The sequence below is a fragment of the Tachypleus tridentatus genome, chromosome 7, assembly GCF_004210375.1.
Source record: "Tachypleus tridentatus isolate NWPU-2018 chromosome 7, ASM421037v1, whole genome shotgun sequence".
NCBI classification, from domain to species: Eukaryota; Metazoa; Arthropoda; class Merostomata; order Xiphosura; family Limulidae; genus Tachypleus; species Tachypleus tridentatus.
In genome coordinates this window covers 178,835,957-178,863,556 of record NC_134831.1, presented here as the reverse complement: position 1 = coordinate 178,863,556, position 27,600 = coordinate 178,835,957, and the positions used below count along the sequence as shown (strand labels likewise).

Genomic DNA, 27,600 nt, shown 5'->3' with positions numbered 1-27,600 from the left:
AAATCGTAATTTTCCGTCTTGTTTCAATTAATTTAAACAAGGGTGTATATATTTAGTGAAAAACAGAAGAAAGTGAGATTAGTTTGTATGGAGAAAATATCAGGAAAAAAAATATAGGATGATGTCAGACAGAAACAAGAGAAACTTTTATTTCACTGATTGATAAGGACTGAAGAAAAATAAGTTAGAATATTTTTAAGACTTCGCTTTATTTTTTTATATCGTCTTGTGTGCCTTTCTGTTGATGAGATCAGACAACCTGGTTTTTATCAAAGCAAAATTTTATTCGTATGATACAAAATATCACTATACTTCTGAAAGTTCGATCACTTCCCTTTGTTCCATTATATGAGATTTCTTATTTTGTCTTTTCGATAGATGGCACAACGAGCGACAGCGAATCCACTTTTCATGGGAGATTGAAGCGGAAAAGGAGATTTAATCTGCTTACAACACTGCTCTTCAAATGTCTCTTCTCATTCAGTTAGCTTTTACGATGCCACGCTAAAAGAAAAGTTTCAAAACCTTAGGACTAAAGAATTTCATCGTTTTACTAATTCCCGAGAGGCTAGAATAAAACAATGTAATGGTTTAGGTTGTTAAAATAATTATAAGATGGAGTCATGACAATGTAATGGCTTAGGTAACAACTGTTTTGGTTGTTAAAATAATTCTTAGATTGACAATGCAGTGGTTTAAGTAACAATGGTTTTGGCTGTTAAAATAATTCTAAGATTGAGTGATGACAATACAGTGGTTTAAGTAACAATGATTTTGCTTGTTAAAATAATTCTAAGATTGACAATGCAGTGGTTTAAGTAACAATGACTTTGGTTGCTAAAATAATGATAGGATCGAACCATAACATAATATAATTTTCCGTCTAGTGCTGTTCCCTCTTCACCCTCCCTCCCACAGTGATAACACAGAAAAAGCTGTGTTTGACTTTCAACTGAAAATGTTTTTCATTGTGTGAAAATAACCAAATGTATTAACAGTTATAAATACTTATTAAAATAAAGTAAATTAACAGCGTTATTTGCACTAAATTTAATAGTTTTACCACATGTGTTAAACATAAAATTATGTCGTTCATAAGCAATCCTCAAAACATATTTCAGTTCGTTTCACAATAACTCTTTGGGTTGGTAACAGTTCTAGTGTTAAAACAAAAAGATTTTGATACTATCGCGTCATCCCATAAGTAATGTCCGAAACTTTAATACAGAAAGTGAATCATCATTTTTGTCTTTGTAGAAGACTTTAATAACTAAAATATGTAGTAGAACGTGTATAAAAATGTTGAGACAAATAAAAGAAACTAACCAAACTCCACTTTTCCAGGTCGTTAATCAAATAAACCCTTATGAAGGTGGATGTGTCTGAGGAGCACATTAGACATATAATACTTTATGAGTTTAAAACAGGCAATAGTGCAGCAGAAACTATACGAAACATTCAAGGTGTTTATGGTGTAGAGTCTCTGAATGAAAGGATATGTTGAAGGTGGTTTCAGAAGTTCAGATCAGGTGACTACAGCTTAAGTGATGCGTCACGTTCAGGTCATCCTGTTGAGTTTAATGATGACTTGCTGTTGACTGCACTTGATTAAGATTGTGCTGTAACAGTTGAAGAACTAGTTCAAAAGCTTAATTCAACCCATTCAACAGTTCACCATCATCTGCAACAGCTTGGAAAGGTGTCAAAACTTGGAAAATGGGTTCTCCATGATTTGACAGAAGTCGACCTTAGAGCAAGAGTAGACATTTGCATTTCTTTGCACTTTCGTGAACGTAACTTGCCTTTTTTGGACAGGTTAGTGACTGGAGATGAAAAATTGATATTTTATAAAAGTGATAAGCGCCGCAGATAGTAGCTCAGTGCAGGTAAATCAGTTAAAACACAGCCCACAATGGACCACCACTCTGGGAAAGTCTTGTTAAGCGTTTGATGGGATATTGTTGGTGTGATCCACTTTGAGTTGCTGCCACTCAATGTAACGATTACATCAGACTTCTATTGACAACAGTTAGAGCGCTTGAGGCCCGGCATGGCCAAGTGGATTAAGGCGTGTGACTCGTAATCTGAGGGTCGCGGGTTTGCATCCCCGTCGCGCCAAACATGCTCTCCTTTTCAGCCGTGGGGGCGATATAACGTGACGGTCAATCCCACTATTCGTTGGTAAAAGAGCAGCCCAAGAGTTGGCGGAGGGTGGTGATAACAAGCTGCTTTCCCTCTAGTCTTACACTGCTAAATTAGGGACGGCTAGCGCAGATAGCCCTCGAGTAGCTTTGCGCGAAATTAAAAAACAAAACAAACAAACTAGAGCGCTTGAATGTTGCACTGAAAGAAAAGAGGCCTGATTTGATCAGTTGTTAAAGTGTTGTGTTACACCAAGATAATGCACAGCCCCATACAGCAAGAATCACATCTGCAGAAGATTGAACAACTAGACTGGGAAAAATTTCCACATCTTCCTTATTCTCCAGACTTTGCTCCATCTGATTATCATCTATTCCAAAGTTTGCAGAACTATCTTGATGGAAAAGAGGTTGGAACACTTGGAGATTTTAAAACTACTATCTCTACATTCTTTTCCTCCAAACTCCAAGAATTTTATAAAGTGGCATTCAGAAACTTGTGAATCGTTGGCTGAAAGTAATTAATAATAATGGGACATACATTATTGATTAACATTAAAAGCGTTTGAAATCCTTTGTCGTTTTCTGAACCTAAAATCGAACATTACCTAAGGGATGACCTGATATATTTATACTTTGCTGATATATTACTACCACGGGTTAAATAGGCTAAGCAGTGTGAGGTTAACCTCGGTAATGAATGTGAAGCTAACCTCACTAATACATTTTCTATGCGTTTGTTATCATAAATCATATTTCTTTATCTCTTTTACCTAAGAAATGTCGCGCACATCTACACAAAGGGTTATTTAATTTTGGACTGACAGATTAGAGTGAAGGCAGCTAGTCAGTAGTACTGGTCGCCAACTATTGGGCTGCTATTTTCTGAACAAAAATTGGTGTACTCCAGTGGAACAGTGGTAAGTCTACAGATTCACAACGCTAACATTTAAAGATCGATTCCTGCGGTGGACACAGATCCGCAAAATAATAACCGAAAATTGGGATTTCACCGCTAATGTTGCAGCGCACCTACAGCATCCAAATGCAGAGCGCGTTTTTGTGACAACAGAGCTTGAATTATGAGTTTGTCTAATCCACAGTCTGGACACATTAACCACTAGGCTGCGCCTGCCCCGAAGACAGTGTTAAACGATTAATTTGCACAGGTATTTGTGAGAATGGTATAAGCGGACGTCACGTGTTTAAAGCAAATAGAAAAGACTAATGGTTAAACTTTAGATTGATTTCGGAATTGTAGAGTAGGATTCGAATCCGCGCATATCTAAGCTGTGGGTGCGTTATAAGAATGAAAATTCATCCCTCACCTTAGATGGTTGGTTGTAAGGTACTGATGACTGGATATCTTCCCTTTAAAAAAGTTCTTCAAAATTAAAGGCTAAAACCATATTTTACAATAAATAAAAACGTAAATATTGACAAACTAGAAAGGTTGTAGAAACAATTTTTTTTTTTAAATTTCAGGCAAATCTACACGAGGACTATCTGCTTTAGGCGTCCCTAATTTAGCAGTGTAAGACTAGAGGGAAAGCAGCTAGTCATCACCATCCACCGCCATCTCTTGGGCTACTCTTTTACCAACGAATAATGGGATTTACTGGAGCATTATAACACCTCCACGGTTGAAAGAGCGAACATGTTTGGTGCGACGAGGATTCGAATCCGCGACCCTCAGGTTACGAGTCGAATACCCTAACGTACCTGACTGTGCCAGGCTAGGGAAAATACGTTAATTAGTTTTAGTTTTTTTTTTCATTATTTTTATTTCTTGGAAACATATTAACTCCTCACCCATGTTATGATATATTTTTACGTTTTAACTATAAAAAATAGTAATACGTATTATGCTTCATAATCCAAGAACTCTTTGTTGCTTACAGACATGTACAGAGAACGCAACGAACAATATGTTTCAGGGCTCTGTATTAAATGTTTCGTGTTCGTGAATCTCATTTCTGTATTCTCTGTATATAGTTCCTGCAGGAACATTTACATTTAGTCGAATTTGCATGTTCGTGTACAGAACCGTTGTAACACTGATAAACGACAAAGCAAATTGTTAACAGAACAAGCAGAGCTACATAAACATTATTTATGCAAGATCGATCGATTTATAAGTGTGATAACTGGAGTTGTTTTGTTATGTCTTTGGGATATCGAAAACTTTTCATACTGTTTAGTATTTTCCTTTGAACAATATTAAATTTGTCTCTGCATGTTTGTACAGGAGATTGGCAATTATTGAGCTCTCCTAATTGAACAGTTGTTTCTGACTGTCACTTTTATACCGTACCCTAACACCAAAGTTCGAAGGGTCCTTTTGCGGTAACGGGACACGAATAAGAAACCTCGAATTCACAATCCATCAGGTTTATCTCTCACGTAAACATCAGTAAAATATCCAACTATGACGGTAATACAGCTGGTAATAAAGTGTCAGATGACAACACAAAGAACGACTAGTTTTGCAGAAACTAAATAAGGAGACTAGTTGCACAGAGAATAATAATAACTAACAAGTTCTGTGACAGAAAGAAAGAAACTCATTAGAGAACAATACGTTCAACTAAATTCAAACACAAATTGTCAGAATATTTGTATTCCAGTGGAGATTGATAATCTAGTCGAATACAAAAAAAAGTTTTTCAGGTGGAGTTTAGATACAGTGTGTGAAACCAAATTTCTGGGGACTCCTGACGTTTGTTTAGGGTTTGGAGGAGACTTGATGGAGGAATCAGCATGATGACCCAAACACCAACTTCAACATCAGGACAACAACATCAGAAGTTCTATAAACCTCACTCAATGAAGGAATATTCTTAAACGAAAATTTTTTTATTTGAAATCTACTTTAGAGAGGTAAGAAAAGAATGAACCTTCTAATTAACTTTGTTCAACGTGCGTTGGTCCTACTCGTCTTGGAAATATCCTGAAGCATATGGTGCAATTCCTGACGTTGTACAGGTAAACATAATCACACACAATCATTGAACGTGCTCAACGGTTCCGTCCAGTCAGGAACTGGTGAAAAGTGAACACTGTGATGGTAGTGACGCTGATTTGAATTTCACCAAACTCAACTTTATAACCTTGTTTATAAACTACTTTCTTTCTACATCCAGAAGTTCGAGATGATTCGAACGTTCGCTAGACGTTACTCACAACCAGCATGACACAAAGTTAGTAATATAGTTTAATGCACTTTGTAATAGAACTGTACAGTCTGTTGACTTACCTGTAACAAATTTTATTGTACATTCCAATAGAACTGTAAAGTCTTTTGACTTATATGTAACATACATTACTGTACATTTTAAGAGAACTGTATAGTTTTTGACTCCTTTATAACACAGGTTATTGTACATTCTAATAGAACTGCACAGTCTATTGACTCCTTTATAATACAGTTTATTGTACATTCTAATAGAACTGTACAGTCTATTGACTCCTTTATAATACAGTTTATTGTACATTCTAATAGAACTGTACACTCTATTGACTCCTTTATAATACAGTTTATTGTAATTCTAATAGAACTGTACAGTTTTTGACTCCTTTATAATACAGTTTATTGTACATTCTAATAGAACTGTACAGTCTATTGACTCCTTTATAATACAGTTTATTGTACATTCTAATAGAACTGTACAGTCTATTGACTCCTTTATAATACAGTTTATTGTACATTCTAATAGAACTGTACAGTCTATTGACTCCTTTATAATACAGGTTATTGTACATTCTAATAGAACTGTACAGTCTATGGACTCCTTTATAATACACTTTATTGTACATTCTAATAGAACTGTACAGTCTATTGACTCCTTTATAATACAGTTTATTGTAAATTCTAATAGAACTGTACAGTCTTTGACTCCTTTATAATACAGTTTATTGTACATTCTAATAGAACTGTACAGTCTATGGACTCCTTTATAATACAGTTTATTGTAAATTCTAATAGAACTGTATAGTTTTTTGACTCCTTTATAACACAAATTATTGTGCATTCTAATAGAACTGTACAGTCTATGGACTCCTTTATAATACAGTTTATTGTACTTTCCAATAAAACTGTATAGTTTTTTGACTCCTTTATAACACAAATTATTGTACATTCTAATAGAACTGTACAGTCTATTGACTCCTTTATAATACAGTTTATTGTACATTCTAATAGAACTGTACAGACTATTGACTCCTTTATAATACAGTTTATTGTACTTTCCAATAGAACTGTACAGTCTATTGACTCCTTTATAATACAGGTTACTGTACATTCTAATAGAACTGTACAGTCTATTGACTCCTTTATAATACAGTTTATTGTACATTCTAATAGAACTGTACACTCTATTGACTCCTTTATAATACAGTTTATTGTACTTTCCAATAGAACTGTACAGTCTATTGACTCCTTTATAATACAGTTTATTGTACATTCTAATAGAACTGTACACTCTATTGACTCCTTTATAATACAGTTTATTGTACTTTCCAATAGAACTGTGCAGTCTATTGACTCCTTTATAATACAGGTTATTGTACATTCTAATAGAACTGTACAGTCTATTGACTCCATTGTAACATAGTTTATTGTACATTCTCAGAGAAGTGTACAGTCCATTGACTTATAAGTAACATAAATATTATACATTCTAACAGAACTACACAGTCTATTGACTCCCATGTAACATAGATTATTATACATATTAATAGCACTGTAAAGGCTACAGACTTCCATACAACATAGATTACGGTACATTTTATTATAACTGTAAATCTATTTTCTCCTATGTAACATAGTGTATTCTACTTTCTAATGTAACTGTACAGACTATTGACTAACATGTAAAAAAGTCTGTTGTACATTTTAATAGAACTGTATAGTCTGTTCACTCACATCTAAGTGAGTTTATTGTACATTCTAATAGAACGGTAAGTCTATTTACTCCCATGTAACATAGTTTATTGTACATTGTTATAGAACTATACAGTCGATTGACTTGCATGTAACATAGTTTATTGTATATTGTTATAGAACAGTACAGTCTACTCACTCCCAGGTAACATACAGTATTATACATATTAATAGCACTGTAAAGGCTATTGACTCATATACAGCATAGATTAGTGCACATTCTATTATAAGTGTACACTCTATTGACTCCCACGTAATATTATATTTTATTTTACATTTTAATATAACTGTAAAGTCTATTGACTCCCATGTAAAATTGTTTATTCTACATTCCAATAGAACTGTACAGTCTACTGACTTACATGTAATAGTTTATTCTACATTTTAATAGAGCTGAACAGTGTATTGAATAATTTATAGTTGTCTTTTCTCTATTCTTACACTGCTTAATTAGGGTCGGCTAACTCAGGCAGTCCTCGTGTAGCTTTGCGAGAAATTAAAAACAAACAAACAAATCAATGGTCAACCGACTGACGTGCAGATAATATACAAAAAAAAAAACAACTTATCTTTACAGTTTTACTCATCGAAATATTAAAAACTTTTATTTTGATGTTGTATTTATATCATAAAGAATCAAATAAACATAACTGTATCAAGAATCCAATATTTTCTTATTGAATTTGTTCGTGTTTGTTTGCTGAATGTGACGTAGTTTATTGTATATTCTAATAGAATTTTAAAGTCTATTGACTTCCATGTAACATAGGTTATTGTACATTGTAATATAAAATAAAATGTAAAAAAATACTTTTATTTTGAGATAAAACAAAAATGTTTTCAGTAAAATATTTGGAAAAGGTGCTAACGCTGTTTACCTCCACTTGTACTTGTCACTATAATGGTTGATTATAAATCCATTTAGGATTGTATAGGAAACACTAACTACATGTTAATGCTGAGTGTATACATATAACGTTGCTATGTGTCGAGATATTCTATGGTGAAGCTCGTACTAAGCCATTATAGCATGTTATGAGGGAAGATTTCTTACTACTTTGCTCATTTCTATTGATTTATCGTGAGAAAATCGCGAGCCCCAATAAGACCCAGATCTTGTCCGTTAAATAAATTACCTTTTCCTCTGCCCGGCATGGTCAAAAGTGTTAAGGCGTGCGACTCCTAATCTGAGGGTCGCTGGTTCGCATCCCCGTCGCGCCAAACATGCTCGCCCTTTCAGCCGTGGGGGCGTTATAACGTGACGGTCAATCCCACTATTCGTTGGTAAAAGAGCAGCCCAAGAGTTGGCGGTGGGTGGTGATAACTAGCTGCCTTCCCTCTAGTCTTACACTGCTAAATTAGGAACGGCTAGCGCAGATAGCCCTCGAGTAGCTTTGCGCGAAATTAAAAAACAAAACAAACAAACTAGAGCGCTTGAATGTTGCACTGAAATAAAAGAGGCCAAAAAACAAACCTTTTCTTTTCTTTAAAGACCCATTGATATCCATTAAAACTCATTGATACCCATTGATAACTTTCAGATCTTTGATAACACTTGACAAAGTTCATTAATTTGCCCAAGTTTCTTTATACTGCCATTTGTGGACTTTTCGTATTCATTCCTTCTTCGCTTCTTTGCGATAATAACATTTTTATATCATCATTTCTTTCTTTGTATCAAGAATCCAATATTTTCTTATTGAATGTGTTCGTGTTTGTTTGTTTGTCATTAGCTTTCCTTTTTTCTGCTACTTCGTCTAATACCAGAAGCTAGTTGATATCCACCATTTTGGATCTATACAGAACAGTGGGTCGTACATGCTTGTCACATGAATGTAATCTTTGTAATCTGTGTGTATAATATTCGAGAAAACTCTGGCACATTCTAAAATCTTATGTTCATATTTTTCTATATACTTCTATAAAAACAACAGATTTTTAAGTTATTATTTTAGACGTAAAAGACGTTTAAAAATGTATTTTATATTATAGCAGAAACTTATGGCAATCACAAAGCCTAATGAAACAATTTCTTTACGATGATTTATTAAAATGTATTCCCCATGTCTTGACTGGTAGTGAATTGCTACTAGTCAGGCTTATACGGTATCTCCTCTTTGGGAGGGAACGTATCCCCTCATTTTTCAGTATTTACTCAACTCTTTACACATTTTTTTTACTGTAACATGAAGAACACAATGGCATTCATGAACCTTAAAGCTTAAGATACAATATTTTTTTTTTCTAAATGGAGAATTTTGCTAGTAAAGAGATTGGTCTCAGACTATTGTGGTCGTGGTGTTATTGTTATACAATATCTATAGAAATTCTTGTGAAACCAGTAATACTCGAGAACTGTAAGAACAGCCAGCAGATTGCAAATGTCTCAAACAATTCTAACTGATCAGATTGTTTTCTACACGGGAAGTAGAAACTCAACCACTATTCTTTCAAAGCTAACATAGTAAATTAACTTCTTAGAGGCACAATGTCTACGGACATATACTGCGAGAAACCCGGTTTCGAACCCCTTGTAGGCAGACCCTTTATTGGCTTTGTACTTACTCACAACCAACAATAACAACGTACAGTAACATCTTAAGGCCCGCTCTGAGATATCGACTGTCACTTTTATAATACTTGCACAGTTCTGAAATCCAAAACTTTACCAAAGCACCAACCTGCCTCCAGAGGGAGAGGAAGATGTTTAGGAAGATATTTTGCCATGACATCCCCCGTTATTCCTTCTTCTCAAATCTCTGTATAAAACAAATGTATATTATTGTTAACCCTCATAAAGTAGAGAAACATGAGTGTGTGTGTGTTTTCGTATAGCAAAGTCACATCGGACTATCTGCTGAGCTCACCGAGAGGAATCGAACCTCTGATTTTAGTGTTGTAAATCCGTAAACGTACCGCTGTACTAACGGCGGGCAGAGAAACACGAATTTAATTATGATAAAAATACCTAAGTGAAAAATGATTGATGCGTTGGAATACGAAATATCATTACAATTATCTTCCAATCATGTGTGTCAAAATCATGACGTAAAATTACGTGTTCAAAGTACAAACAAACCTAACTGAAACACTAATTCGTTGTAGATCTGTAGACGTAGACACCTTATTAGGAAACACCCCAAACGTTTACGCACTGCACGTGGATTTATTTCCATAGCAAAAATCCAACATGCTGGTGAAATTAGACATTTGTAATTAAAACAGATTTACTGACGAGGTTTATTTTAATCAGGCCCGCGAGTAGTGGATGTTAAAACGGGCGTAGCGTCTCGAGTAATCGCATTACTACCTACCTCACAAAGTTCGAAAATTAAATGTAGACGTAGATAGCTATAACGATCAATTTTCGTGACGCTCTCTGTTTAATTTGCGTTCTTTGGCGAAGTAAATGACTCCAAAACACCGTACTTTTTACGTCTGTCGTAAGACACTTTCAGCCAACTGACAACTATTCATGTTGACAGTTAAATAAAAACTTGAATGAGTGTTAAAAAAATAGTGATTTCATGTTTTGAGCGACACCTGGAAGTGTGCCAATAAAAAAAAAATTCTATAAAAGTGGTTCATTGACAACAACAAAAAATCTATCGGTCTAGACTAGGGCTGGCATGGTCAGGTTGTTAGAGCGCTCAACTCGCAATCTGTAGGTCGTGGGTTCGAATCTCTGTCACACCAAACATGTTAGTCCTCCCAGCCTTAGGAACGTTATAATGTGGTGGTTAATCCCACTGTTTGTTGGTGAAAGAGTCACTTAAGAGTTAGCGGTGAGTCTGCCTTCTTTCTAGTCTTACATTGCTAAATTAGGCTAGCACATAAAGACCTCGTGTAGCTTGGCGCGAAATTCAAAACAAACCAAACCAGTCTAGACTTAATTTAGCCATTCTGTATTTAAATCGAAATATATATTAATCTGGCCACTTCAACAAAGTCATGGAAGGACGAAGAGGTCGAGTGTACCGACCCTCTTGGGTATACACATAAATATACCCAAATAACAGAGAGAGAGAGAAAACTGAATTTAGCTACTGCTACGAACGTGTGATCTTGATGATGTGGGTGAGACGTCATATATTGAATATTTTCTGTACGAGCGCATGAGAATAAACAAACGAACTAAATAATCTGATTGTTATAATTTTGAAATTTAATTTCGTTGGAATTCTGTCTGATTGGTTGACATTGGGTTCAAAAATTAAGACAAGACACGCGGCATGATCTGATTAGTTGATTCCCAGGGATCTGAAAGAACCAGAATATAATATAGGAACAAATACTAGCCACCAGAGGGCGAAGAAACATAATGTATTCGCCTGTAGTTAGTTTTCTATCTGCCCTAGCCATACCTAATTCGATGGCCACGGGCTCGAAACCCATCGCACCAAACATGCTTGCCCTTTAGACGTCGGGGCGTTATAATGCGACGGTCAATCCAACCATTCGTTGGTAAAAGAGTACCCCAAGAGTTGGCAGTGGCTGGTGACGACTAGCTGCCTTTCCTCCAGTCTTACACTGCTAAAATAGGGACGGCTAGCACGGATAGTCCTTGTGTGTCTTTGCGCGAAATTCTAAACGTTTTCCTTTTCATTCCATACCAAATTTATAAGTGCTCCCCCTTACTGGCACAGCGGACTTACAACACTAGAAATCGGGTTTTGATACCCGTGGAGGACAGAACACAGGTAGTCCATTGTTGTAACTTTGTGCTTATCTACAAGTAAATCCTAAATTAGAAATGACACACTTGAGGAAAAAAGCAGCTAGTAAACATCACCCACCGCCAACTATTGGGCTACTCTTTCACCAACGAACAGTGGGGTTGAGCATCACGTTATAACGCCCCTAAGGCTGGGAGGACTAACATGTTTGGTGTGACAGAGATTCGAACCCACGACCTTCAGATTGCGAGTTGAGCGCTCTAACCACCTGGCCATGTCAGCCCTAGTCTAGACTGATAGATTTTTTGTTGTTGTCAATAAACCACTTTTATAGAATTTTTTTTTATTGGCATACTTCCAGGTGTCGCTCAATACATGAAATCACTATTTTTTTAACACTCTCATTCATTTGTTTGTTTTGGAATTTCGCACAAACCAACTCGAGGGCTATCTGTGCTAGCCGTCCCTAATTTAGCAGTGTAAGACTAGAGGGAAGGCAGCTAGTCATCACCACCCACCGCCAACTCTTGGGATACTCTTTTACCAACGAATAGTGGGATTGACCGTCACATTATAACGCCCCCACGGCTGGGAGGGCGAGCATGTTTTTGGCGCGACTCGGGCGCGAACCCGCGACCTTCAGATTACGAAGCGCACGCCTTAACGCGCTAGGCCATGCCAGGCCACTCTCATTCAAGTTCTTCTCTAACTGTCAACATGAATTGTTGTCAGTTGGCTGAAAGTGTCTTACGGCAGACGTAAAAGTACGGGGACATTTATCTCTAGAATTTACAAAACAAATCTATAAATATAGAATTTCCCACCAGCATATCGTTCTAATCAAGTATTATGACCGTTTAGTTTACCTTAAGTTTCACAACTTCACCAAGCACAACTTTTTAATGTTGGCCACAAAAGTTATATTTTTCTCAATAATTTATAACAACATAGTAAACCAGTTGATGAGTAAAGAATGTATTGTTTGTTTGTTTATTTGTTATAAGATACAAATTATTGTCCGGCATGGGTATAGAAACTAGGATTCTAGCGTTATAAATATCACTGCACAACAAAGTGTTTGCTTCTTGAACGCTGTTGGATGTTCTTTATAGATTTTTGGCTGCTGATCACAAAAATCACATCCAAATTTTCCCATCACGTACCGTTTCATCGAAATCTTCGGTTTCACCAGGGCATTGATACAATGGAAAAACGATATCAGGGCAAGTGGAATCCTCCAATGCTTGCTGACTACTTGGACACTGCAACGTGATGCACCGGACATTGAATACAAACGAAAATCAGGAGCAAAACACTTTTAATTATGTTGAACTTAATAACGTATTAGAAACATAAAAGCAATTAAATACGTTATTGCAGGTAAACAGTTAACTGTCTATTTCTCAGAGTTCCTACGTGCTGAAGCAAAACCAAAACTATATTTGTGCAAACCCACCAGGTACCTGTCACATTCAGCAAAAACTTTTCTGGAAGCAAAAATTGTTGTGCAGTGTATTCAGACTTACTTCTAAGACACTGGCGGGAATGAGTTGATTAAGTATTATTGAACCCATTAACTACGTATCACTTAATGTATTGGATGTCCAAGCCACCATCTGCGATCGATAGTACCGTCAGATGGCGTGAAGATGGCGATTTAATTAAATTAGGCAACAAGACTACTAAATGAATTGGTAAAGATAAAACGGCGAAGATATCCCTCGGGTGGCCAAACGTAAACTCTACCAAAACAAACATAAAATACGTAATTTAAACTGTAGAATTTGTTATGGTAAAGTAAGAAAGAAAGAGATGCCCAAATGTTTGTCAACAACGAAACGACGACTCACGAGCTCGTTTCGTTTGTCCAACAAAAGTTTACAGGTGTTTATCAGACGAATGTAAGTTCTATTTTTGTTTTCACTTCTAACAGCTCCAAGCCTCATGTTTTGAAATCTTTTGTCAGTTGACGATCAGTTTATTTTCAACGACAAAAACACACGCATAAACAAAAAAAGAAAGATAGAAAGAAAAAGGAAGAAGGCGAAACGTCTGAAACGTTTTATTCTAGAAAATAACAAACTGTAGAAGAGCATTTGAAAACTTTGTGAATAAACCTGTTAAATTACACAAAGGGCTACCTGCACTCTGCTCACCACGGGTATCGAAACCCGGTTTCTGGCGATATACTAGATCTATAAAGATGTTATTCTTTTTACTTATCCTCGAATTCATAAAAACCCACTTTTCGTCCGTTGAGTAACACCATATAACAAATTACTTGTTTATAAGGTGATATATATTTAGATATAATACTCCACGCGAGTCGTACGTTCGAGTGGCACGTGCTGTCAACTTGAATACATTTGTTTTGGCAAGTTCACCTTATAAAAGATTAGTTTTTTTCTGTACGTATGCTCTAAGGAAACAAATAAACCCATCAACTGCATTGAGGACTACGAACAAAACTATTTATCTAATTATTTAATGTCCGTCAAATGTCAAAAACATATCCTATTTTGATAGATCTGCTAGCAGACAATGGCTACATTACTCAAACCTAAATTTGACATAAAATATGATTCGTGTAAAGAGAGACATACACACATTTATTATCAAAACGCGCAAATAAAAAGCACTTCTAGATTATCGATTGATATACAAAATTAATTAATAAAAAGATAAAAACAATAACAAACAAAACTCCTACAAATTTTGGTTTTGTACTTTTACCAATAGACTTTAGTGACTACAAAACTCCGGGCAATAACAAAAATTGTTGTATCTAAAATCAAAGATAATGAATTTTATCAAATACCAAAAACACTTTAGTTTGTATTAAAGCAATTAAAACATGAGCAAAGGTAAATGCCTTGATAGCGCATATATTTATGTTCACATAATACAGTTTGATGTGGTATAAATATTTACACTAATGTAATCTGGTTATATATGTGTATATACATCACTAGCTTGGCTTCAGCTCCCCGTCACACCAAACACACCCACATTTTAAGCCGTGGGGGCGTTATAATGTGACGGTCAATCTCACTATTCGTTGGTAAAAGAGTAGTCCAAGATTTGGCGGTGGGTGGTGATGACTAAACTTCCTAAACTAAACTTCTCTCTAGTCTTACACTGCAAAATTAGGGACGGCTAGCGCAGATAGACCTCGAGTAGCTTTGCGCGAAATTAAAAAACAAAACAAACAAACTAGAACGCTTGAATGTTGCACTGAAAGAAAAGAGGCCTGATTTGATCAGTCGTAAAGGTGTTGTGTTACACCAGGATAATGCACAGCCTCATACAGCAAGAATCACATCTGCAGAAGATTGAACAACTAGACTGGGAAAAACTTCCACATCCTCCTTATTCTCCAGACTTTGCTCCATCTGATTATCATCTATTCCAAAGTTTGCAGAACTATCTTGATGGAAAAGAGTTTGGAACACTTGGAGATTTTAAAACTACTAAAAATACCTTTCCTTTAGTCTTATGCTGCTAAATTAGGGACGGCTAGCTCAGATAGCCCTCGTGTAGCTTTGTGTGAAATTCAAAACAAACAAATCAATCACACCAATGGAAGCTTGCTCTAGTATATATATGTGTTTACACCGATAGAAACTTGCTGTGGTTTATATATATATATATGTACATCAATCACCAATCTACCAGTTGACATCATGCTAACTGGGTAAATTCTTTACATTTAAGAACAAATCGTGTAATAAGATGGGGAAATAACAATAGTCTATATAAAATTATGAGTAGGACAATTTGCAGAAAGCTCTAAGTAAAACGGTTCATAGAAAGTTCTAAGCGGAGTGAAACAGTCTGTTGAAATTCTATGTGAAGCGGTCTATAAAAAGTTTTAAATCGGACACTCTATAGAAAGCTCTAAATAGGAAGTCTGTAGGAACAATTAAATGTGTCAGTGTGTAGTAAGATCTAAGTGCAACAACCTATATAAAGTTCTAAATGCGACAGTCTATAGAATGTTTCGAGCTGAACATTATTCTTTTCGTGTGCTTATGTATGTATAACAAAATTCAACCTTTGGGAACCGAACAGATTGTGTTTATATTTGTATAGGGTCATGTTAAGTTGACCAGTCTTTCTACTAAAGAAAGATCTTTCATGTTTTCTAAACCTTTATATGAAATAAACCTTCTTATGTGTTCAACGTTTAAAGTAAAAAACAAGAAAAACAAACACCCTAAATCCATACTCACTGCGCATGTCTTTTCGTAACAAAAAAAACAACAACAACAAATACAAATCAGAAAGTAAATTAAACAACATTCACTAGGTTGTTCTTTAGGTTATCACAAGAGATACACTTCAGAACACAGTGAGAGAGAAATCTTTTAAACGCGTTTGATGGTTTTAACACTCTTGCGATTGGTCTTTCTAAGATTACCAGCTCTCCCCTCAATAAGTTTATATCAGATTGATTCGAAGACGGCCTTACTGAACTGAATAAAACGGTTTAGGGTTATTACTGTTGTTACTTTGCATCTCCTACTACCCTTTCTGCTATTATTACGTCACAAAGTAACATGAGATGAAAATCGTCATGGTAACATTAATGGGAATTTTATCTTGTTTTTTTTTTTTTTTTTTTCTTAGAGATGTAAAATACATCATCAATGAAGAATTCAGGAAACAGAAGGAAGATGGATATAAAGATGACGAAAGCTAATATTTCCAGAATGGGACCTTTCTGAGACGGGGCTTGAACTGCACGTGACTTGCCAGACACCTACATCTCGTAGCCCAAGGACAAAATTTCTGGTAGTCATACAAACCTAGTCTGAGGAGCACGCATACGATTTTGACATTGAGAAAAACGTCAGTCAGGTGTTAAAAGGGTTAACAATGGGGTAATATTTGCAGTCTTTAACATTTGTAAACAAACAGATCTGAGGGGACAAACATGCCAGTTAATGGCTTCCCTTTATTGTTTACATTATTCACTTTGTCTATGTTTTATTTCTTTTTGGTTTAGAAAACGAAGAAGAACCCGGATGTTCCTTTCAGCAAAATTTTAATCATTAAAAGTTTCAAAGTAACAAAAATCCAGTGAACAAGCTAAGGGTTTGTCTTTATTGTTATCATTGTAAATTCAGTGAACAGGCTAAGGGTTTCTCATTATTGTTATCATTGTAAATTCAGTGAACAAGGTAAGGGTTTGTCTTTATTGTTATCATTGTAAATTCAGTGAACAAGCTAATGGTTCCTCTTTATTGTTATCATTGTAAATTCAGTAAACAAGGTAAGGGTTTCTCTTTATTGTTATCATTGTAAATTCAGTGAACAAGCTAAGGGTTTCTCTTTATTGTCTATATGTGTTTGTTGTTGTCTTGTTCAGTTACTTAGAAACTCAACACACTAGAGTTGAAAAGAGTAATTTTACTTCTACTAAAATAAGACTCGAGTTTGAAACATTCTTATAATAAACGTCTAAACAACTCTTAACAGTCGGTCGATGTTCAAAACCAAATTTATTTCAAATTTTTATTCTCAGTGCTAAAAGTTTAACTTTCATAGTTAGAAATTGCAGCTGAACATCTGGACCAATATGGCCAGGTAGTTAAGGCGCTGGACTCGTAATGTGAAGGTCGCGGGTTCGAATCCCCCGTCACACCAAACGTTGCCCTTTCAGCCTTGAGGGCGATATAATGTGACGGTCAATCTCTATTCGTTGGTAAAAAGTGTAGCTCCAGAGTTGACGTTGGGTGTGATGACTAGCTGCCTTCCCTGTAGACTTACACTACTCAATTAATGACGGCTAGCGCAAATAGCCCTCGTGTAGCTTTGCACGAAATTAAACAACAAGAAACAATTACACTTGAGAAACTCTAAGAAACTGGATATGGAATGAAGTGTTAAAATTCTAACAGTAATGCCTCATGACAAGTATAATTAGTCACATTTACGACTCGTAGCCTGAGAAAAAGCGACTACATCATAAAAATTGTTTGCGTAACAAATAGTTTAAATAAACAGAGTTCCAGCCACTACTGTTTTTGTTGTATCCCAGCTAGTTTGATAAGTTTTGTATTGAGGAAAACATGTCGTCGTCAATAGATATGGCAAACACAGTGTGGGTGAGATTCCTTTATACATTGTCATTCTTTTCGGAAAAAACACAAAAACTCTAAGCGATTAAATATAGAAAGCGATGTTACTTTTGTATTAGGCCTAACACCAATGTCTCAAGAGAAATGTAATTTGATATAACCGTACCTCCCTATCTTAGTTAAGGTTTTGACATCATAAGTCACTGTAGTCTTTCTATTATTAACTGTAATTCATAATGCTCACATATGTATATGAGATTATATTAAAGACGTACCGCTATGTCACTGGGGGGGGGGAGTTTTAAAATTTGTACAATAATATATAGTTACTATAAGTCTCTTGTTATTTAGCATAGATAAATATTCAATTATTTACAATCCTTAAGAAAGAGAATCTATTCACAGTGGTTGTTTAAAATACTTCAATAAAAAGCACTGTTAGGAAAACAAGGGAAAAAAATTTGTTCACACATAACGTCATTTCCGGCAAAGTAGCAGACTATTTAAATATTTCTCTTAAAAGTTTGTTGGGAGTCCAAAAAAAAATGCAAAAAGTTCTCGACAATACTTCATGATATACGAGACTGCGTGCAGTTAGATTAACGTTTGGAGCGTGTTAGTATAGGTCATTCAATTTCGAATTTTAAATCAGATGTTTAATCACGTCATTTCCGGCCTGAACGGAAAACGTGAATCTCAAAAGCAGTTAATATTTCCACTGCTTATGGGGCTTTGCAAACGGGCTTGAGTAAATAGATTGATAAGAAAAAGAATTTCCTTTCAAACACATTGATTAACCTCATTAAAATAAGTCCAACTAAGCATTTTACTTATAGATCAGAAACTTCATATAATGTGTAGATTGTTTGTTGTTCAGCGCAAAGCCACACAGTAGACTATCTGTGCTGTGCCCATCGTGGGTATTGAAATACAATTTTTTAGCTTTATAAATCTACAAATTTGTTGTTTATTCACTGGGAGATTGGAACAAAATATCTATACAAACCAGAAATGAAATCTATCTTAACAGGTGTTAGTGTTAGTTTGATATACAGATCTATTTAAGAATGTGTAAGACCACCAAACGAAAGGTTGTAATAAGTAGTAAACATTGAATCGTTAATATGTTTCATTCACTTATTGGTATTAAACGATAATAATAATTCACGAAGTGCGGACAGCATACCAAAGTTAGGTTAGTCCTACTTTCATACATTAAACAATTCCCTGTCACACCAAAAAAAGGAACTAATTATATTATAGCCCAGACAAATTAACCTATAAATCACATTTTTCCAAGATTTGTCTGTTTTGAACGTATGCACAAAGCTGCACAATAACCACGGGTATCGGAATCCGAATTCTAGCTTTGTTCGTCGGCAGACCAATCTCTGTGCTACTGGAAGGAGGAGCGAATTCTTATTAATTGAAAACATAAAAAATAATTCCTTTACCAATCTTAAATACCTCAATCAGATCCATTTTAATTCTGTTTTTTTTTTTTCACGAGAAAACAAATTCAGAGATCTTAGCCTATTCTCGACTCAGGTGTCATCCTGGTACTCTTTTGCTGACGTATAAACTTGTATTTTTTTTCTTTTATTTACGTCTTCCGCTGTTACAGCGGTAAGTCTACGGATTAACATTCCTAAAATCAGGCGTTCGATTCCTCTCAGTGGACTCAGCAGATAGCCCGATGTAACTTTGCTATAAAACACACACACACAAACACTTCCATTTACTGTCACTGATCCTTTATTCTTAGAGAAATTTGATTCATTTCATTTGTATATTTGTATAAAAACGTTCCCACGTTGGTTTGTTTGTTTTTTGGAATTTCGCACAAAGCTACTTGAGGGCTATCTGTCCCTAATTTAGCAGTGTAAGACTAAAGGGAAGGCAGCTAGTCATCACCACCCACCGCCAACTATTGAGCTACTCTTTTACCAATGAATAGTGGGATTGACCGTCACATTATACGCCCCCACGGCTGGGAGGGCGAGCATGTTTAGCGCGACGCGGGCGCGAACCCGCGACCCTCGGATTTCGAGTCGCACGCCTTACGCGTTTGGCCATGCCAGGCCGTTGGTTTGTTAAACAAAGCTTCGACGTTGCTTTACGCAATATAAGGAAACGCAATTCTGAGTTAGAATTAAAGTTTCAGGGCCAAGAAACATTTCTTCTGATTGAGGCCATGCTGAAAGAAATAAAAGAAAAATCCAATATCGTGTTCGAAGTTTATGGCTGCAGTTTCATTTAAAAATTGACGATAGCATAACATGTTAAGACAAACGTAATAATAGAAGAAAACACACGAAGAAAATGATAAATACAGTCATGTGAAAAAGTTAAGACACTGTATGAAAGCCTGTGTATTTTTGAAACATTTTTCGATATATAGATATTTAATATCAATTTCAATAATACTGAGAGATTATAGGAATATAACTAAACAATTAAAACTGAAGAAAAGACTTTTCAAGATCTTCTGTAAATGTAATTCTACAAAAATGCATATTCTAACTGAGGAAAAAGTTAGGACACCCTACCCCCTAATAGCTAGTGTTACCCCCTTTGGCTGAAATAACTGCAGTGAGACGCTTCTTGTAGCTATCTACCAGTCTCTGACATCGGTCTGAAGAAAGTTTGCCTCACTCCTCAATACAGAATTCTTTCAGCTGTGAGATGTTTGAGGGGTTTCTTGCATGTACAGCCCGTTTCAAGTCACCCCACAGCATCTCAATGGGATTAAGATCTGGGCTTTGACTCGGACATTCCAGGACTCTCCATTTCTTAGTTTTCAGCCAGTCCTTGGTGGATTTACTGGTATGTTTTGGGTCATTGTCGTGTTGCAGGGTCCAGTTCCGCTCCACCTTTAATTTTCGTGCGGATGGTCTCACATGATCCTTAAGCACCCTCTGATACACAGTAGAATTCATGGTGGATTCTATAATTGTGAGCTGCCCAGGTCCTGCTGCAGCAAAGCAGCCCCAAACTATGACACTTCCACCTCCATGCTTCACAGTTGGTATAAGGTTCTTTTTCTGGAATGCTGTATTTGATTTACGCCAAACATGCCCTCTGTTCTGGTGTCCATATAATTCAATTTTGGACTCATCTGTCCAAAGAACATTATTACAAAAGTCCTAGTCTTTGTCTACATTCTCTCTGGCAAACTTCAGTCTGACCTTGATGTTTCTCTTAGAGAGCAAAGGTTTCCTCCTTGCACATCTCCCATGCAAGTTAAACTTGTGCAGTCTCTTTCACATCAACAGTAGCCAGGATGTGATGACATGTTAGGGTGTTTGGAGACTTCGGTCTGCTTTCGAGGTGAACTTGCTTAGACGACCAGACCTGGGAATGTTGGCAGTTGTTTTGAAAGCCTTCCACTTGTTGACTATTTTCCGGACAGTAAAATGGCTGATTTTAAAATGTTTTGGGATCTTTTTAAAATCCCTTACCAGACTCATAAGCTGCTACAATTGTCTTTCTGAAGGCCTCAGACAGCTCTTTTGCTCTCACCATGGTGCTCACTCTCACCTCAACAGTCAAGAGCACACCAAACTAAATGTCTGAGGTTTAAATAGGGCAAGCCTCATTCAAAATGCTGAGTAATGATCTTCTAATCATGTGCAGCTGGTCTGATACACCTGTGTGTGAGTTGAGCCATTTTAAGTGGAAATAAATGTGGGGGTGTCCTAACCTTTTCCTCTGTTAGAATATGCATTTTTGTAGAATTACATTTACAGAAGATCTTGAAAAGTCTTTTCTTCAGTTTTAATTTTTAGATATATTCCTATAATCTTTCAGTATTGTTAAAATTGAGATTAAATATCTATATATCCAAAATGTTACAAAAATACACAGGCTTTCATAGGGTGTCCTTACTTTTTTACATGACTGTATATTTTCATTTTGGCTCTGCGCTCGTTTGTTTAGGTTCGAATGTTTGTTTGAAATTAAGCGAAAAGCTACACAATGGGTTATATGTGCTCTGCCCACCAGGGGTATCGAAATCCGGTTTATAGCAATGTGAGCCTATAAACATACCGCTATGCCACTGGGGGGTGGTAGACTCGAATACGATATTTTATACCAGGTTCGAATGATTGTTTGAAATTAAGCACTAAGCTACACAATAGGTTATCTGTGCTCTGCTCACCACGGGTATCGAAACCTGATTTATAGCGGTGTGAACCTGTAAACATACCGCTATACCACTGGGGGGAGAGACTCGGATGTGATATTTTACACCATATTTACTTATAAAAATTTTACTACTTACTGTTTTCTATGCGATTTTTACTAAACTATCTTGTTCTCTTAGAGGTTTGTCTTTGTAAGATTGTCCTTCAGTGTCTCCGGACAGATTCTGGAAAGCTTCGTTCAAAAATAGTGAATGAATACCCGAATGTTCATACAACGAGATCAATACATCGTTTGGTTTGTTTTAATATTTTTCCAAAGTTACACGAGGGCTATCTAAGCTAGCAGTCCCTAATTTAGCAGTGTAAGACTAGTAGGAAAGCAACTAGTCATTACCACACTTCTGACAACTCTTGGTCTACTCTTTTACCAACGAATAGTGGGATTGACTGTTACATAATAACGCTGCCACGGCTGAAAGGGCGAGCACGTTTGTTGGGATGAGGATTAAAGCCTCCAGATTGCAAGTGAAGCGCCTCTTGGCTCCGATAACACTGCACAACTAAGTTTTTGCTTCTTGAACACTGTTGGGTGTTCTTATAGATTTTTGGCTGCTGATTACGAAAATCACATCCAAATTTACCCATCACGTACCGTTTCATCGAAATCTTCGGTTTCACCAGGACATTGCTATAATGGAAAAACGATATCAGGACAAGTGGAATCCTTCAATGTTTGCTGACTACTGTTGGACACTGCAACGTGATGCATCGGACATTGAATACAAACGAAAATCAGGGCCAAAACACTTTTAATTATGTTGAACTTAATAACGTATTAGAAACATAAACGCAATTAAATACATTATTGCAGGTAAACAGTTGACTGTCTATTTCTCAGAGTTCCTACGTGATGAAGCAAAACCACAACGATATTTGTGCAAACCAACCAGGTACCTGTCACATTCAGCAAAAATTTTTCAGGAAGCAAAATTTATAAAAAAAAATTGTTGTGCAGTGTAATAGAACTGGAGAGTTTTATCTTTTGAAACAGGAAAAGAGTAAAATTTAATGAAGATGACCATCCACCTTTTAACATATGGTTCATTCAGATAAAGTCACATCCCATCAAACATGCTCACCTCTTCAGCCGTGGGGCATTATAACAAGAGGGTTAATCCCATCATTCGTTGGTGGTAGAATGTCTAAAGAGTTAGCGGTGGGTAGTGATGATTAGCTGCCTTCCTTGTAGTCTTTACTACTAAATTAGGGATGGTTAACCTTCGTGTGGTTTGGGGCGAAATTCATGACAAATAGCTGTAGTTTGTGGGTGTGGGTTCTTTTTTTTTTTAGTACAAAGCCACACAATGAGCTCTTCGTGCTCTGTCCATTACGAACGGGACAATAAGAGGGTAATTTTACAAGATATAGGGGTAAATGTGTGAAACATGAACCGATTAATAAATTAAGTAAAAGAAAAATAAACAACTAAAGAAACTCTTGAGATAACGTTCTTTTAATCTTGTGGCTCAACGGTCAGCTTGAAGTTTCATAAACCTAGAACTGGGGGTTTAATCCTCGCGTCGAACAAGAAACGTACCTGCTGATAAAACGCTCACTCAGGTTAACCAAAAATATTGTAAGAAACTTAGGGATCATATAACAAGGGTTAAAAAAATAATAACAAATAAGGGGAAAATTTGTATCAAAAATATTTCTTGGAACCATGACGGTAATTGAGATTTTACAACGTGAATGACGATCAAGAAATGCTTACTATTTTTTTTTTAGTTTAAAAAATCAAGAAAAAAGAATGAACGAAAAATGTGACGTCACATAATAAACTATGACGTCACTTTTTATATGGGGATAAAAAGTTATTACAGAAGTTTCTGGAATAGATATATACCTGTGACTAGGATTAAAGTGAATACTTAAGACTTTATATAGTGCGAATCGAAATGTACATCAGTTAAATGATGTCTATGAACACTTTTTACGTGTTTTAGGTACCCAATATAGATGTATTAATAAACACTTGGTGAGGTAATTACATTGCCAGTTTAATAGCGTATATAATAAGACACAATTCAACGATTTTGTAATGACTTACGTATAACATACACTTAATTATCTCAGAGATTACGTGCAGATCAACTCGTTTCTCCGTAGAAGATGAGAAGTTCGGTCAAAATTTAAAGATGGCCTTGTGACGTTTGAAGGGAACTAATCAGCCCTACAAGTGACAATGGAATTCTCTTTGATAGACAGTTTGCGATAATCTGAAATACGAACTAATTAGACTCTGCAATAACATTGGATTTACATAACGTTTGTTGGTTGAATTAGATGAAAGGCTAAACTTTACGACTTCTTTTATCTTATTAAAGATTACATATATATAAAACTAGCTCTGCTCTTAACAACACTATTGTATTTTTATCTTGCCTTATTTCCATCACTTGTTCAATTGCAGTTTTTCAAATGTACAAACTCGTGACCAATTAATTTTTTCAAAGCTTTGATAAAATGGTTAATGACAAACAGAAGTGCATACTATATTATTTCTTTATTTTACTTTGAATATATGTTAGAGAGTTAAGTACATTTCCCTTCATCACTTTCAATTTTTATGTGTTATTACTGTAGAGTTGGTTTTGTATTGCTAGGTTCATATAAGGCCGAAGATCGTGAGATATTATTGGGTTTACGGCCAAAAGTATGTTTAATTAACTATAATGACTCATTGGTTAGTCGATTTCTTGTTTCATTCCAAATAGGTAGATTGCTCTGGTCGGAAGATGATATTAATTGTCACTGATATACCCTAATATTATGTAAGTGGTAAACTTTAATACTAGATCAATGAAATACCTTCAATAATACAATAATATACTCCAATACTATATCAGTTATTTTGTTTCTTTTAAATTAAGCTCAGTCTACACTAGCATCGAAACCCGGATTCTAGGGTTGGATGTCCGCAGAAATGCCTCTTTGCTGTTCTAACAATTATGCACTCTAATAATGTACTTTAATGATAAGTTTCTCACTTTTCTTTCGAGTCAATGACTTATATCATTTTCCGTGTACCGAAATAATAATCCACTGTGCTATGTTTCAAATACTTGAATTTGGGAAAATTCATTATACACGACTTTAATCAGATATTTTTTGAACAATATCCGTAGATCAAACCTACTAGTGGAGTGATACCAATATTCAACATAATTTAAACCTCTCTAAATTAATCCAGCGGCGTGATACACTACATTCACATAATGGAAGAGACTGAAATATCTCTCTTAATACCTGGTGCGTTTGTTCAACTTGTATAGTTCAAAATAACGACAGTTCTTATGATCACCCTTCCACGTTAAGTATTTAAAAGCCTACAACCTAATCTTAGCTGTGACCTTAATCTCTTAAGTACGTCAGCCAAAATATTACCTTTTTTTCTCTCTGTTACAGCTGTTCTCTATATCTGATAACGTAATCCATTTCCAGTCGTAATCCATTTCGTGATCTGGAAACATTTGCTCTTTCGAAAGTTGCTCTTGAAATACGACCGAGAAGTCGTTTTTAAACTGTTTGGCAAAACGTCATGCCGTCACGGTTTCGAACAAAGGCTCGACGTACACATATCAGACTACTTACATTCACTCGCGTAGTAAATAGTTCCTCTTTGATGAAACTGCAATAAGCGGTCCGAAACACCAACAAGTTGACAAGTTTAGAGAAGCAACTAAAAAAGCCAATTAGTTTTCTTCAAAGCAGGAAGTGGTAACTATATATATATATCTAACCAACCAAGTAGGGGGTGGGCGTTGATTCACAGAATCCTGAGAAAGTCTGAGTCTGTGATTTCACAGATTAATCAGAGCACAGTTCTCTCGTGAAACGATTGAAACGATGAGTGAAATAGAGCATCGTTTCGTCAAGTTGAGGTCACTTAATCAACTCAAGTGTAAATTTGAAACGAAGAGAAAATCGTGCCAAAAATGTGAATTTCTGGTGTTAAGAAATGAGTGAATCAGTAAATGCACAGAAACTGTAAAGAGAATGCACTTAGAAAATCAACTATAAAGAGAATGTACTTAGAAAGTCAACTGTAAAGAGAATGTACTGAGAAAGTCAACTGTAAAGAGAATGTACTGAGAAAGTCAACTGTAAAGAGAATGTACTGAGAAAGTCAACTGTAAAGAGAATGCACTTAGAAAGTCAACTGTAAAGAGAATGTACTTAGAAAGTCAACTGTAAAGAGAATGTACTGAGAAAGTCAACTGTAAAGAGAATGTACTGAGAAAGTCAACTGTAAAGAGAATGTACTTAGAAAGTCAACTGTAAAGAGAATGCACTTAGAAAGTCAACTGTAAAGAGAATGTACTGAGAAAGTCAACTCTAAAGAGAATGTACTTAGAAAGTCAACTGTAAAGAGAATGTACTGAGAAAGTCAACTGTAAAGAGAGTGTACTGAGAAAGTCAACTGTAAAGAGAATGTACTGAGAAAGTCAACTGTAAAGAGAATGTACTGAGAAAGTCAACTGTAAAGAGAATGTACTTAGAAAGTCAACTGTAAAGAGAATGTACTTAGAAAGTCAACTGTAAAGAGAATGTACTGAGAAAGTCAACTGTAAAGAGAATGTACTTAGAAAGTCAACTGTAAAGAGAATGTACTTAGAAAGTCAACTGTAAAGAGAATGTACTGAGAAAGTCAACTGTAAAGAGAATGTACTGAGAAAGTCAACTATAGAAAAACGCCTACAAAAATCCATTACAAAAAAAATCCAGGAAGATCTTTATGGAAAATTCCCAAAAAACAAGGAACAGACTATTAAATATATAGAATAAATTAACTTACAAAAAAATGGAAAAAACATTAACTCATTTAGTGTTGGTACGAAGGTAAAGTACAAAAGAAACACTTAGGGAAAGAGGGAAGAAAGAAAGTAAGGGAAAGTGAAAACAAAAATAAAGACTCAAAGAGGATAAAAAAACAGCTCCACCACCAACAAATAAACTCAGAAGGAGGAGAAAAAAATGGGAGAAAGAAAAATAAGGGTTAAAAATCGAGTAAAAGAGAAAAACGAAACCAAACTAAAGAGGCAAAACAAAGGGAAAAACGCTAAGAATGCAGAAATAGAGACAAAAAAACTAGCCTTAAGAGTGAATGAATAAAACGAAACAAGGGAAATATAAAGGGAAAAATACAAACAAATCATGAATGAAAAAAACAGAGGTTAGAAAAACCGAAGTGATAAATGAAATCAAACAATTGAGGTGGAAGGGAAAAAAGCTAAATGACACAGAACGAAAATAACAGTCCAGTGAGAATAATAAGATATGTATTCACCGGGATTACATTAAGGCCAGTCTGCTGTGGGTAGAATGACACGATATCGTAACCTGAATGAATGGTGGTTGAGTAAAGCGCGCTCATGGAACTTAAATATAAATTCAAGTAAGTTAGTGGGTGTTGCTGGGAACGAGGCTTCTTTATAGAATGTCTCATAAAACAAGAAGCTACAAAGCATTTCCGTTTAATAAGTGATACAAATTGTTATATTAATGTTTACAATTTTATAGTGATGAGTTTTTAGATAATCAGCGCTT

At 35.6% G+C, this 27,600-nt stretch overlaps 1 long non-coding RNA gene across 4 annotated transcripts; it reads right to left on the bottom strand.

Annotated features, from left to right (window-relative positions):
• Window positions 1–269: 269 nt before the first annotated feature.
• Window positions 270–25,822, bottom strand: LOC143257367 (uncharacterized). Of its 4 annotated transcripts, none has more exons than XR_013031820.1 (4): window positions 25,438–25,821; window positions 24,101–24,269; window positions 22,128–22,222; window positions 270–504 (listed from the first exon to the last, which is right to left on the bottom strand). It is a non-coding gene; the product is annotated as an uncharacterized LOC143257367 (long non-coding RNA). The 4 variants fall into 4 exon arrangements; XR_013031821.1 differs by lacking the exon at window positions 270–504 and adding an exon at window positions 7,501–7,567 and having other exon boundaries at window positions 25,438–25,822; XR_013031819.1 differs by lacking the exon at window positions 22,128–22,222 and having other exon boundaries at window positions 25,438–25,796.
• Window positions 25,823–27,600: the final 1,778 nt, after the last annotated feature.